Source organism: Agrilus planipennis, unplaced genomic scaffold (genome assembly GCF_000699045.2).
Source record: "Agrilus planipennis isolate EAB-ADULT unplaced genomic scaffold, Apla_2.0 scaffold70, whole genome shotgun sequence".
NCBI classification, from domain to species: Eukaryota; Metazoa; Arthropoda; class Insecta; order Coleoptera; family Buprestidae; genus Agrilus; species Agrilus planipennis.
The window spans coordinates 726,067-737,306 of record NW_020442458.1 but is presented as its reverse complement, the minus strand read 5'-3'; the positions used below and the strand labels follow the sequence as shown (position 1 = coordinate 737,306).

General features: G+C 34.6%; 1 protein-coding gene across 6 annotated transcripts in view; it reads left to right on the top strand.

Annotated features, from left to right (window-relative positions):
• The window catches only part of LOC108735350 (dendritic arbor reduction protein 1), a 499,675-nt gene that overhangs the window by 347,470 nt on the left and 140,965 nt on the right, over nucleotides 1-11,240 (top strand). For 3 of the 6 annotated variants that reach the window (XM_025980602.1, XM_018467290.2, XM_018467289.2), the window contains one exon: nucleotides 3,768-3,850. The exons of the other annotated variants lie outside the window; for them this stretch is intronic. The gene's annotated coding sequence lies outside the window, so the exon portion shown is untranslated. The remainder of the gene's footprint in view (nucleotides 1-3,767; nucleotides 3,851-11,240) is intronic. 6 annotated transcript variants of the gene reach the window in all.

Below are 11,240 nucleotides of genomic sequence, written 5' to 3'. Positions count from 1 at the left end.
GAATCTCTCAATAAGTGGTGTCTCGATAGACATGGTTAAAATTGTCTAAGTTCAACATATTTCAGAGATCCCAGTCTTTCTATGAGAAAATCAATTTTTCAGTTTTATTTATTCAGTCTCTCTGTGAGAGACTCGAATCTCTGAATTGACAATTTTATCGTTCGAGTCTCCCATACAGAGATTGTGAGAGATCCATAAAAACACCTAGGCAATAACTGAGAGACTGTAAAAGACTGTGAGAGACGCTCTCAGAGACGCTGAAAGACTGGAAATTTTTGTCTAGGGAACCCAAAGTTAAAGAAACTATGGATTTTATTTCTTTTATCTCTTATTACAATGTGTAAAAGATCAGAAACAAAATGGGGTTGTAAATATTTTGATATAAAATGATTGATGTTGATTTTACATCAATAAAATTATTTGCAACCCTATTTTGGCTCTGATCTACGCTAAACAAACTACTTTGGCATCGGTGTCGTTTTTCTAAATAAAACGGGTAACAAAGGTAAATAAGGAAGCATATAGAACAATAATTTGTTGCCGAACTGAATAAACTATAATATAAAGATTGAAAAACTATATCTCAATCACTTCGAACAGAAAAATATGAATCATACTCAATCTTCGCAGCTGGTGATACAATGAAACACTACTATTGGGGTAGAAAAACTCCAATATTTAAAAATTGAGAAAATGCCTGCATAGTTTTCTTAAAAAATATTTTATACGTAAGTAAGTGTAGAAAATTAAATAGGTACTACAAAAAAGTATTTTGAAAATACGTATTTTGCATTTAACATTTTTTTAAAATTTAAAAGGGAAATCTATTTTGTATTTTGCATTTGAAATAACAAATCACAGAAGTATTTGCATTTTGTATTTAAATACTTTTAAAAACGCTATTTTGCACATCTCTGAATGTATCTAATCGATATGAAATTTCGGATCAGGATATGGATACGGATCTGTGAATAATATACCGATTTCAGATACTTTTACGGACATGAAATTATTTCGGATTAGATTAGTTGCAGTTAGTGACCGACCGAACGTTCGGTTTCGGTTTCGATTTATGCAACAAAAAAAGAAACCAGTTAGCCTTATAATTTAGACTCCAACTTTATTGGAGATTATTAGAATCGTTTGTATCAGATTCGGTTACGGTTTCGGATATCCGATGGTTTGGATTACGGTTTTGGAGCTCTGCGGTATCTCTGATGGTAAGCTGCACCAAGGAATGTTTGAAATCAAAAAGTATAACTTTGCGTCATATAGGTACCCATTCAGGAATAATTTTAGCAACTCCCATAATCCATAATAATTGAGCAATGGTGGTTGAATGTACTATTGGGACACCCTGTACATATTACATACCTACCGTACATTCAGAGTAGGTACAGGATGCGCAACATAAGATAAAAGAAATGTTAGAGATGCACAAGACTGACTTATGATGTGTAAGTTCATTGTGCATTCAACGTTGTTGTTGGGATCACGGTAAGAAGATATTCTTTCGCAGTAAACTGACGTGTTACTGCGTTGACCTGTCAGCGTTGTGATGTCCACGCACATCACACGTTTTACACCGCTTTCGGAAGCATTTCATCTACCTGGTGTTATTACTTATTGTACCTGTCACGGTCAACGGCACGTATGTGAAATTATTGCTTCGTACAACCGCATCTCACACAAACCACTTTTTGTCGTCTCGTAAATTACTTTTTTTTTCTTGTCCTTCCTACTGCTTATTTCCTTAACTGTTTTAAAGTGATTTTGTCTATTTACTCGAAGACAAATCATTAACTTTACCAATACACATTAAAATCAATAGACGCTTAAATAACTGATTTCAGGATTTCAATATATACTGAAGTACAAAGGCCGACTTCATTATTTTGCCTGTACCTGTGCATAAGCACAAACTAAAACCTCTAAGTGGCTTTTTATTTTATTCAAATTTTTCATCCTGACTGATGGAATATTTTTTTTTTAATTTAAACGGGGCTATCCCTGAGAAATAGTAAATCCAATGAAAAAGAATCCTTAAAATCGGTTGATAATTGACAAAGAAATCGTGCAACATATAAGTATATAAAGAATAAAGTCGAATTGAGAATCGCTTCCTTATAAAATAATTCGAAGTGGTCTGTATTCTGTCGAAACTGCCAGACGCGGATCGCGATTTCGATCTTTTTGGATCTCATCAGCACGTCGCAGGCAGCTCCGACAGAACACAGACCAACTTTTTACCTGCTGTCTTAACAGTGCGTTTCAGAAAATACTACAAACGGCACAGTGAACGCCATCTGTAGCACGATGCTACATTTTTGGATTACGTATTTTTCAACAAGGTCCACCTGTGTGGATATCTACTTGCTGAAAACGAATCCTGGCGTAGCCAACCTCAACGTGATAGGCACGTTAGCTTAATCGAATAAAATAATTCGAAGTGGTCTGTATTCTGTCGAAACTGCCAGACGCGGATCGCGATTTCGATCTTTTTGGATCTCATCAGCGCGTCGCAGGCAGCTCCGACAGAACACAGACCAACTTTTACCTGCTGTCTTAACAGTGCGTTTCAGAAAATACTACAAACGGCACAGTGAACGCCATCTGTATCACGATGCTACATTTTAGGATTACGTATTTTCGTTTTCAGCAAGTAGATATCCACACAAGTGGACCTTGTTAAAAAATACGTAATCCAAAAATGTAGCATCGTGCTACAGATGGCGTTCACTGTGCCGTTTGTAGTATTTTCTGAATCGCTTCCTTCTTTTGAAATCGGTTGAAGAGAGTACAAAGATGTATGTATTTTCAGTTGAGCTCGTTCATAACGCACGCGTTTGAAATGAATATACCTAATTCATTTCGTTAACAGTTTTATAATGCATTTGTATTGGCAAAATTGGTTATGGTTCTGCAGTTGCATTTTTGTAAGAAGAAGATTAAGGCTGTCTTTTATACTAGGAAGACCAGTACCATGATCGAACGATCAAGACCGAGACCATGACCGAACGAATAAGACCAAGACTAAAATCAAGACCGAATATTCAAGACCAAAACCAAATACGCAAGATTAAACGAAAAATTATTACTTTCGGTGGATTTATAACTATTTGAAGTAACTTTAATATATTCTTTTCTTGGAACAAAACAGTTTTAGTATTTGAAATTTTCAAATTGCTTTAATAGATTTTAACACTAAATATAAAAAAAAGAAACTTAATCAATGTTTGAAGAAAGGGATCTACAGGAATGTCGTCGGAGTAAGCGTTGCTTGTTCCTATGTCTAGATAACACATGACTGAAATATAACGAGACAAACCAATTTTCTTTCGATATTTTTTACTTCTTTCAAGCACCTTGCACTATGAAATCCTATGACATTGTTAGTTACTTAATGGTGGATTAATATGCAATATTAATTTGAAATCATTTTTTCGATTTTTATTTACCCCCGCCGGGAACCGAACCCGGGACCTTTGGCTTTACGTATCAATGCTCTGAACACTAAGCTACGAGAGGTGACAACAGTAACCATGAAAAATTCATCATATATGTAATATATATCTAATTACGTTAATAAAAATCGAAGGATCGTTAACCTTGTAGGCCGGTTTGTCGTTTAGCATATTACTGGTTGTATTTATGCTATATTCTCTAAGTCAAACGGTCCCATAAGGATTGATGGTGATTTAAAGGATGTTCTGCATAGAGCTAGTTATAATTTGGATTTGCTAACGCATTTCTCTTTTTGTTTTCAGGTAAATCTTCACGATTATCCTCTTTTATGTACGACTCTACTACTGCACTGGACTAGCAAGTAGTCTCTCCAACCCAATTATTTGTGAGTATTGAAGAAGAATGCCATCGTGACCTAATAATATATTATATCTATGGCTTTATGAAGAAAAACTGCGTTAACATTTAATTATACTAAGGATTTTTTGTAACTTGAGAATACAAACATCAAATTGTTGATATCAAATAAGCCTTTTATGCTAAGTGATTATAAGAATCCTGACATGAGGAAATAGCTATTTAAAAACATGTTTCAGTTTAAGGAATAACAGATACAAATTTTACTATTTATCAATCTAACTATAGTAATGATTAGGTATACGATTATACCTTACCTACATGGGGTTCTTACTATTTTTAAAGTAGTTAGTAAAAACGGACCACTTAAATCGTTTTGTAGGTTGCATGCGCGTCAAACCGAACATAACCTGTAATTGCATCATTCTTATCAAAAGGCAAAGTCTTCCTTAATTATATCCTAAATTATTTCTTCTTGACTATCAACGTATTAACGCATACAGATAGAAAGACCTATTATTTATTAACTTCTGTTTGTTGTCACCTCGAAAATGTTATGTTACTTTGATACGTAGTTCAAAATTCTTATTATTACAATAATAGTAAGAAACCAATATATAAAATTGAAAACCACTCAACAATGGCTTCGGAACAATTGTTGAATGTTTTTCAATTTTGAGTAAAAAGTAAAGAAGTGTCTTCTTTTTTGTATTATTTATAAATATGTCTTTTCACAATCCTTACATAAATTACAATCACAATTCTTATATTTCAATTGCTATAGTACCGTCTGCAGTCACCACATGGAGTTAGAACAGAGTTTGCAAAGCTTAGCTATTTCAAAAGTAAAAAACATTTATTCATGCTCTGTTATTTTACATATTTAGTTGTTTCCCAAAATTAAACATTTTACCGTTAGGAAATCCCTACTACTTACGTATAACGAATGCAGGTAAATGCACAATGAGAAAATATCAAACGATTTCTATTACTACGTAATCTCTTGAGAATAAGATAGATCGATTGCGATACTGTCATAATTTTTATTTGCAGCGGTCAATCTATATATAGATTTCTATTTAAACATTACCATCGGGCATCAGCATCGCTTTAATGTGTGCTACGCATAATAATAATAATTATTATTATGAAACCGAAATGGTCACGGATCATCTGATCGGACCCCATTAAAACGCGCAGCAAGAGAAGAAAAAATGTTAGACGATTATCCATCATATCTTAAGTGGTGCTTACCATAAACGCAGACTTGCAGAATTCCATTTACGGCGGGCTTAACATGCGTGTATACGTATATGACGAGGTATAATATGTTACGTGAACAAATGAATATGAAGGCTTGCATGTGTGCGTGAAGGTATACATACGTATGTATGCAGATATGCGAATTTAACTCTATATTTCTGTATATAGCACTTGAATTTTAGTGAGCATTTTTTAGCGCAGAGTGTGCTCATTTATATCTTCGTTATGTTTGGACAATTACAGTAGGCAAGTTTCATGCAGCCCTGCATAAGTGACGATGACGCGTGAAATAAAATGGTAGAAAATGATGGATGTGTACGCTAACCGCTTCGATATCCTTAAAATTTTAGTATGTCGTAATTCTCGTCATGCTGATCAGGAATATATAATATATCCGACTGGAAATTAGTTAGTGGATTGGATTCGATGCGGATCAAAATTGCCTGAAGAAATAAATTATGCTTTCTGATTCGGGTATGATAGAAAGTCGTCATGCCATATATGATCAACATAGGATCCATTTGAAAAATCCATGTCGGATCTGTTTCTAAGATCCATGACGGATCCGTTTCTAAAATCCATGTCGGATCCGTTTCAAAGATCCATGCTGGACCCAGCCAAAAGATCCATGCCGGATCCGTTTAAAGGATCAGGATTAGTTTTTTCTTTTTATTAATTTGGCAAAAAAAAATTAAATAAATATCACCATCTTACCTTAATTTTATTAATGAACTCAAGTACACTTTAAATATGTTCCAAACACTAAGTTTGATAACTATTTATTATTTTTTTTTTATTCCAATTTTTGGCGTTATTGTACAATTGTACCGAAACCGTAATAGAATTTGTAGAATTAGATTGTGATAAGAAATTTGTCAGATGACTGGATTAAGGGATAGGATTCTCTACTATGATCAATTTTTGATCAGATGGTTGGATCAACAGATAGAATACTGTGCGCTGATCAATTTCTAATCGGATAACCAGATCAAGGAATGGAGTACTGTACTCTGATCAGAAACTGATCAGATGGGTGGATCAATGGATAGAGTACTGTACTCTGATCAGAAACTGATCAGATGGGTGGATCAATGGATAGAGTACTGTACTCTGATCAGAAACTGATCAGATGGGTGGATCAATGGATAGAGTACTGTACTCTGATCAGAAACTGATCAGATGGGTGGATCAATGGATAGAGTACTGTACTCTGATCAGAAACTGATCAGATGAGTGGATCAATGGATAGAGTACTGTACTCTGATTAGAAACTGATCAGATGCCCGTATTACGGAAAATCTGATCCGCGTCTGATCATAATCCGGGTTCTCTGAATTAATTTCCAGTGGGGTAGGTATAATATATATTGGGCGTGGAAACCACGTCTTTACGTCTATTTTCCCATCTTTGAAAAATTAAAAACTACTACGACGTGTTATCGATATCTCGCATATTATTTATGTAAGATTAAGAATGGGGGAGAGGGGTTTAAAAGTTCTGAACAACGTTTAAACAACTCCCTCCCCTTCTCACCTTCGATTTCTTCGAACTTGAAATATTTGCTGGATCACAAATCTATCGATATCTCGCAAATATTTCATGTGTGATTAGGTTAAAAGTGAGAGGGATGAAAAGGGTTTTACAGTTTTTCGGGCAACTTTTAAACAACCTATCCCCTTCACCATGTGCCGTTTCTTGAATTGGATTTTGTAAGATATGAGGTTCAGGCGAGAGGGAGGTACCTGACTGGATTTTATATCAGTATAGGGCGTGATCCGGATCACATTGTCAGGTCTTATATGATCCGCACAGGATCTGTTTAAACGATCCATGCTGGATCCGTTCCAAAGATCCATGCCGGATCCGTTTCAAAGATTGATGCTAGATCCATGCCCGATCCTGCCAAAAGATCCATACCAGATCCGTTCGAAGGATCAGGATTAATTTTGTTTTTACATATTAATTTGACATTAAATAATTAAATAATAATAATTACATTAATACTAAATTTATTGTTTGGTAAGCAATGTTAGATACAGAATGGATCAGATAAAAAACTAAATTCTGTATATGATCCAGTTCAGAACATCGGATACAATCTTGCTTTAAACAACGTATCGAAACGGTTATATGATTTGTAGTATTAAGTTCTGATACTAAACTGATCAGATGGCTAGATCAAGGGATAGGGTACTGTACTTTAATCAAATTCTGATCAGTCAGCCGGATCAAGGGAAAAGATACTACTTATATGCACCAATCAGTTCCAGATCAAGTGACCAGATCAAGGGACGGAATGCTGTACTCTGATCAAGAACTGATCAGATGGCTATATATTACGGAAAATCTGATCCGGATCTGATCATAATCTGGTTTCTCTGAACTAATTTCCAGTCGGGTATGTACAAAAGTTGTCATGCGGTAAATATTATTGTACGATTGGGTTTAGAGGTTGAAGGGGAGAGGTTGCTTAAAAGTTGTCTAAATTTCTTAACGCACCTCTCCCATGAGCGATTGGGTGAGAGGGAAAGGAGGAGAGTTGTCAAACCTTATGTACATTTGTAACATCCCCATTTCCCCTCCCCTAACCTAACCTAACCTAACCATGTATGAATGATTAACAAGATATCGATAACAGGTCGTCGTAATTTTTAATTTTTCAAAATTGAAAAAGACGTGGTTTTTTGATCAGCATGACGAATAGTACAAAATACTAAAATTTTAAAGAAATTGGAGAGGTGTATGCTAATCTGCACCATCACGAACTACTTTATGTAGTTTTGTTTTTTTTTTTAGATTTTCGTAATTAATAAGTAGGTACATAAATAAAAAAAATAATCACCCTGTGCATTTAACACTTATACCGATAGATGAAACATCAGATTTAACTTGGAACAACCTTAACCCACATGACTGGTCGACCGGACAAANTGTATGAATGATTAACAAGATATCGATAACAGGTCGTCGTAATTTTTAATTTTTCAAAATTGAAAAAGACGTGGTTTTTTGATCAGCATGACGAATAGTACAAAATACTAAAATTTTAAAGAAATTGGAGAGGTGTATGCTAATCTGCACCATCACGAACTACTTTATGTAGTTTTGTTTTTTTTTTTAGATTTTCGTAATTAATAAGTAGGTACATAAATAAAAAAAATAATCACCCTGTGCATTTAACGCTTATACCGATAGATGAAACATCAGATTTAACTTGGAACAACCTTAACCCACATGACTGGTCGACCGGACAAAATAAGGAACATGTTTACGATGTAATTGATGCAATATTTAGCCACTATCATAAAACAAAATGATTTATGAATTTCACCTTTGTGTTCAAACATTATATCGGAGCTACTAACTACTTACTGTTATAAATTTAGAGCATTTAATGATACAAAAACGTTTTTATAGTCCATCCAAACAATACTCAGACAAATCTCACGGTCTCTTTTATTTATTGAATTTAAAATGCCAATTTATTAAATAGTGTATGTAACTAGTCGTTTATCTACATTGACACAAGAAAAAAGAAAATTTATAGGTTTGTCCGATTATTATTATTATTAATACAAGGTACCTAGAGTTAGAATGGTAGGTTCATGAAGTAAATAAACTCGCAGCTTTATTACTGTGTCTTATTTTTCATCGTTCAATGAAAATATGAAACTAACTGACTGACACATAAGATTACATAAACATAACCTACCTTAACCTAATTAGGTTAGGTTAGGATAGGTTAAAATAATTGATAGGTAAATCGAATTCAAGAAAAATTCTAGAAAGCGCTCATTTTTTTCCATTGAATAATAAAAAACACAAAAAGATACTAACCGTAATAACCACAAAACCTGTTTACATTGTGGACACGTATTTTACCCACTAATACAGGTAGAAAAGTAAATTTTTATGACAACGCAAAAATTACAATTTTTTATTGTAACTTGTAATAATCTCAATTTTGACATGTTTCTTTAAAAATTATTTCAAGTTACTTAATTATTACAATAAAATTTGTAATATCAACTAAAAGTAAAAAGTAAATTTCTGTTGGGATTTTATTTTTACAAATTTGGGTCCAAATTGTAATTTTCGCTTACGAAGCAACGAGCTAATGGGATAAATTGTAAATACCGCTTTAATATTTAGTTAAATTTTCGTTTTTCATTTTCTCCGTATGATCTCAGCAGGATTACCCAGAGTCCAGGTTAGGTTAGGTCCTAGGAAGTAACTGTAGGTGTCCCTGGGTGGTCCATGTGCTAAGCCACCCTAAATATTAACTTAACCCGATCATCACCATCATAAGGTTGTCAAACTGGTTATCCTGAGCTGATCTTCGCATTTCTCCAAAAGTAGAACAACCCACATCCTTAACTATTTATGAAGAGTAATTTAGGTCTACCTCTACTGCTCTTAACTACTGTTTCTGCCTCTATTATGTCTGACTAGACCTTCATGCCTGAGAAGGTGTCCTACCAATCTATCTCGCCCATTCCTTATTGACTTCTATAGAGCCCTTTGTTCTCCTATTCTTCCTAATACGTCTTCATTTCTAACCTCCTCTATCCACGGTATCCTCATCATTCGCATCAATATCACACTTCGAACCAACGCTTTTAACTTTTTATTTTCCGCCGTCCAAACTTAACCCGATATAACGTAAAGTTTAAAACAGTAGGCAATCAACTTCATATAACCGAAGACGCCTTGCTAAATGTAAAATTACTGCTTCTTTATTAGTAATGTACGTAATTTGTTACGAGGCATAAGATTTCAACATAACGACCTTTTACTTCTAAGCGTCTTTCGTTCCGCCGCATCAGCTTCTTTAACCTCTCAGTACTGAATTCTCCGCCTGGAAATTAAATCAATTCAATTTTGTTTTGTTGTCTTCGTGGTTCTTAAAGTATTGTTCAGCAAGCTACAATTTGAAGTTCAAAAGGAGGAGATAGTCGCTAGGTGCAAAATGGGGACTGTAAAGTGGGTGGTCCAAAAGTTTTCAACCAAAATTTTGGATCTTCTTCTTGGTTGTGGCAGCGTTGTGGGGGCAAGCATTGTCGTGGAGGTGGACTACGTATTCTCGACGATTGTTTCTCGCTCTTACGATTTTGGATGGTAGGTCTCAGTTTGGTGAATATTTCACATAACACGTCCCACAAACTCAACCAAAAGAACGATCTTATCAACCTAGAAAAGGTAATCTTTTTTTCAGTTTTGCTGAAGTTGTGTAGGTTGGGTTGGGGTGTCTCGTCGTTCGTGAATTTTGTAAGAAAACTCAATAACGATCCAAAAAACCCCTGTCATTCTTTACTCTTTGTATTGGTCATTGAGCATTTTCGATACCCATCTTGCACTAAACTTGTGCTATCTAAGCTTTCTCGTAACAATGTTGAACATGAGGATACATTCAGCAAGAGAAAATTCGTCGGCAAGGGCTCTAATTCTCAATCGTCGATCAGATCGGAGGTTTTGGCCATCTGGAGACTAGGCCTACGAGCCTGCTCTTCATCATGAAGCTAACCTAACCTAACCTTTCATGTAGTGATTAGAATTGGTCCATAAACGAACTTGTGAATTTGAACTGCTGATGATCCTTTTGTACACAAAAAGTCATTTATGGCTTGTTGCCTCCTACAATTTTATTAAAATTGGCCAATTTTGAATTACGAATAGGTACACCTCGAAATTATTATTACCCAAGAAAACTAGCTGTCGGGTGGTAAAAAATGCCATACGTGAAGTAAATTATTGGGCGATCTGAGACATACTTCACGTTTTTTACCTAGGTGCGGATATAATATAATTGCTATCACGTTATCACGAATGTCAACGCGTTTTTAGTATGCGATAATATATATTTATGGTTGTCACTTTTACGGAACTCAGGGAGTCTTGAGTTATATGGAACATAAAATTTATGACGGTGGTCATGTAAAAATGTAATTGCAACATGCTATTTTAACAAATGTGACATTTTTTTATAAATATACATATGTAGGATGATGGGGTACATTCTATGACACAATTCTTTTTAGTTTCTATGCTTTTATATCAAGTTAAAAACAGCAGGAATTCGGGTATCAAACTCAGATACATATATATATTAATATATGTATATTCATTATCTTCTACCCAGTAGTATTTATGTACGT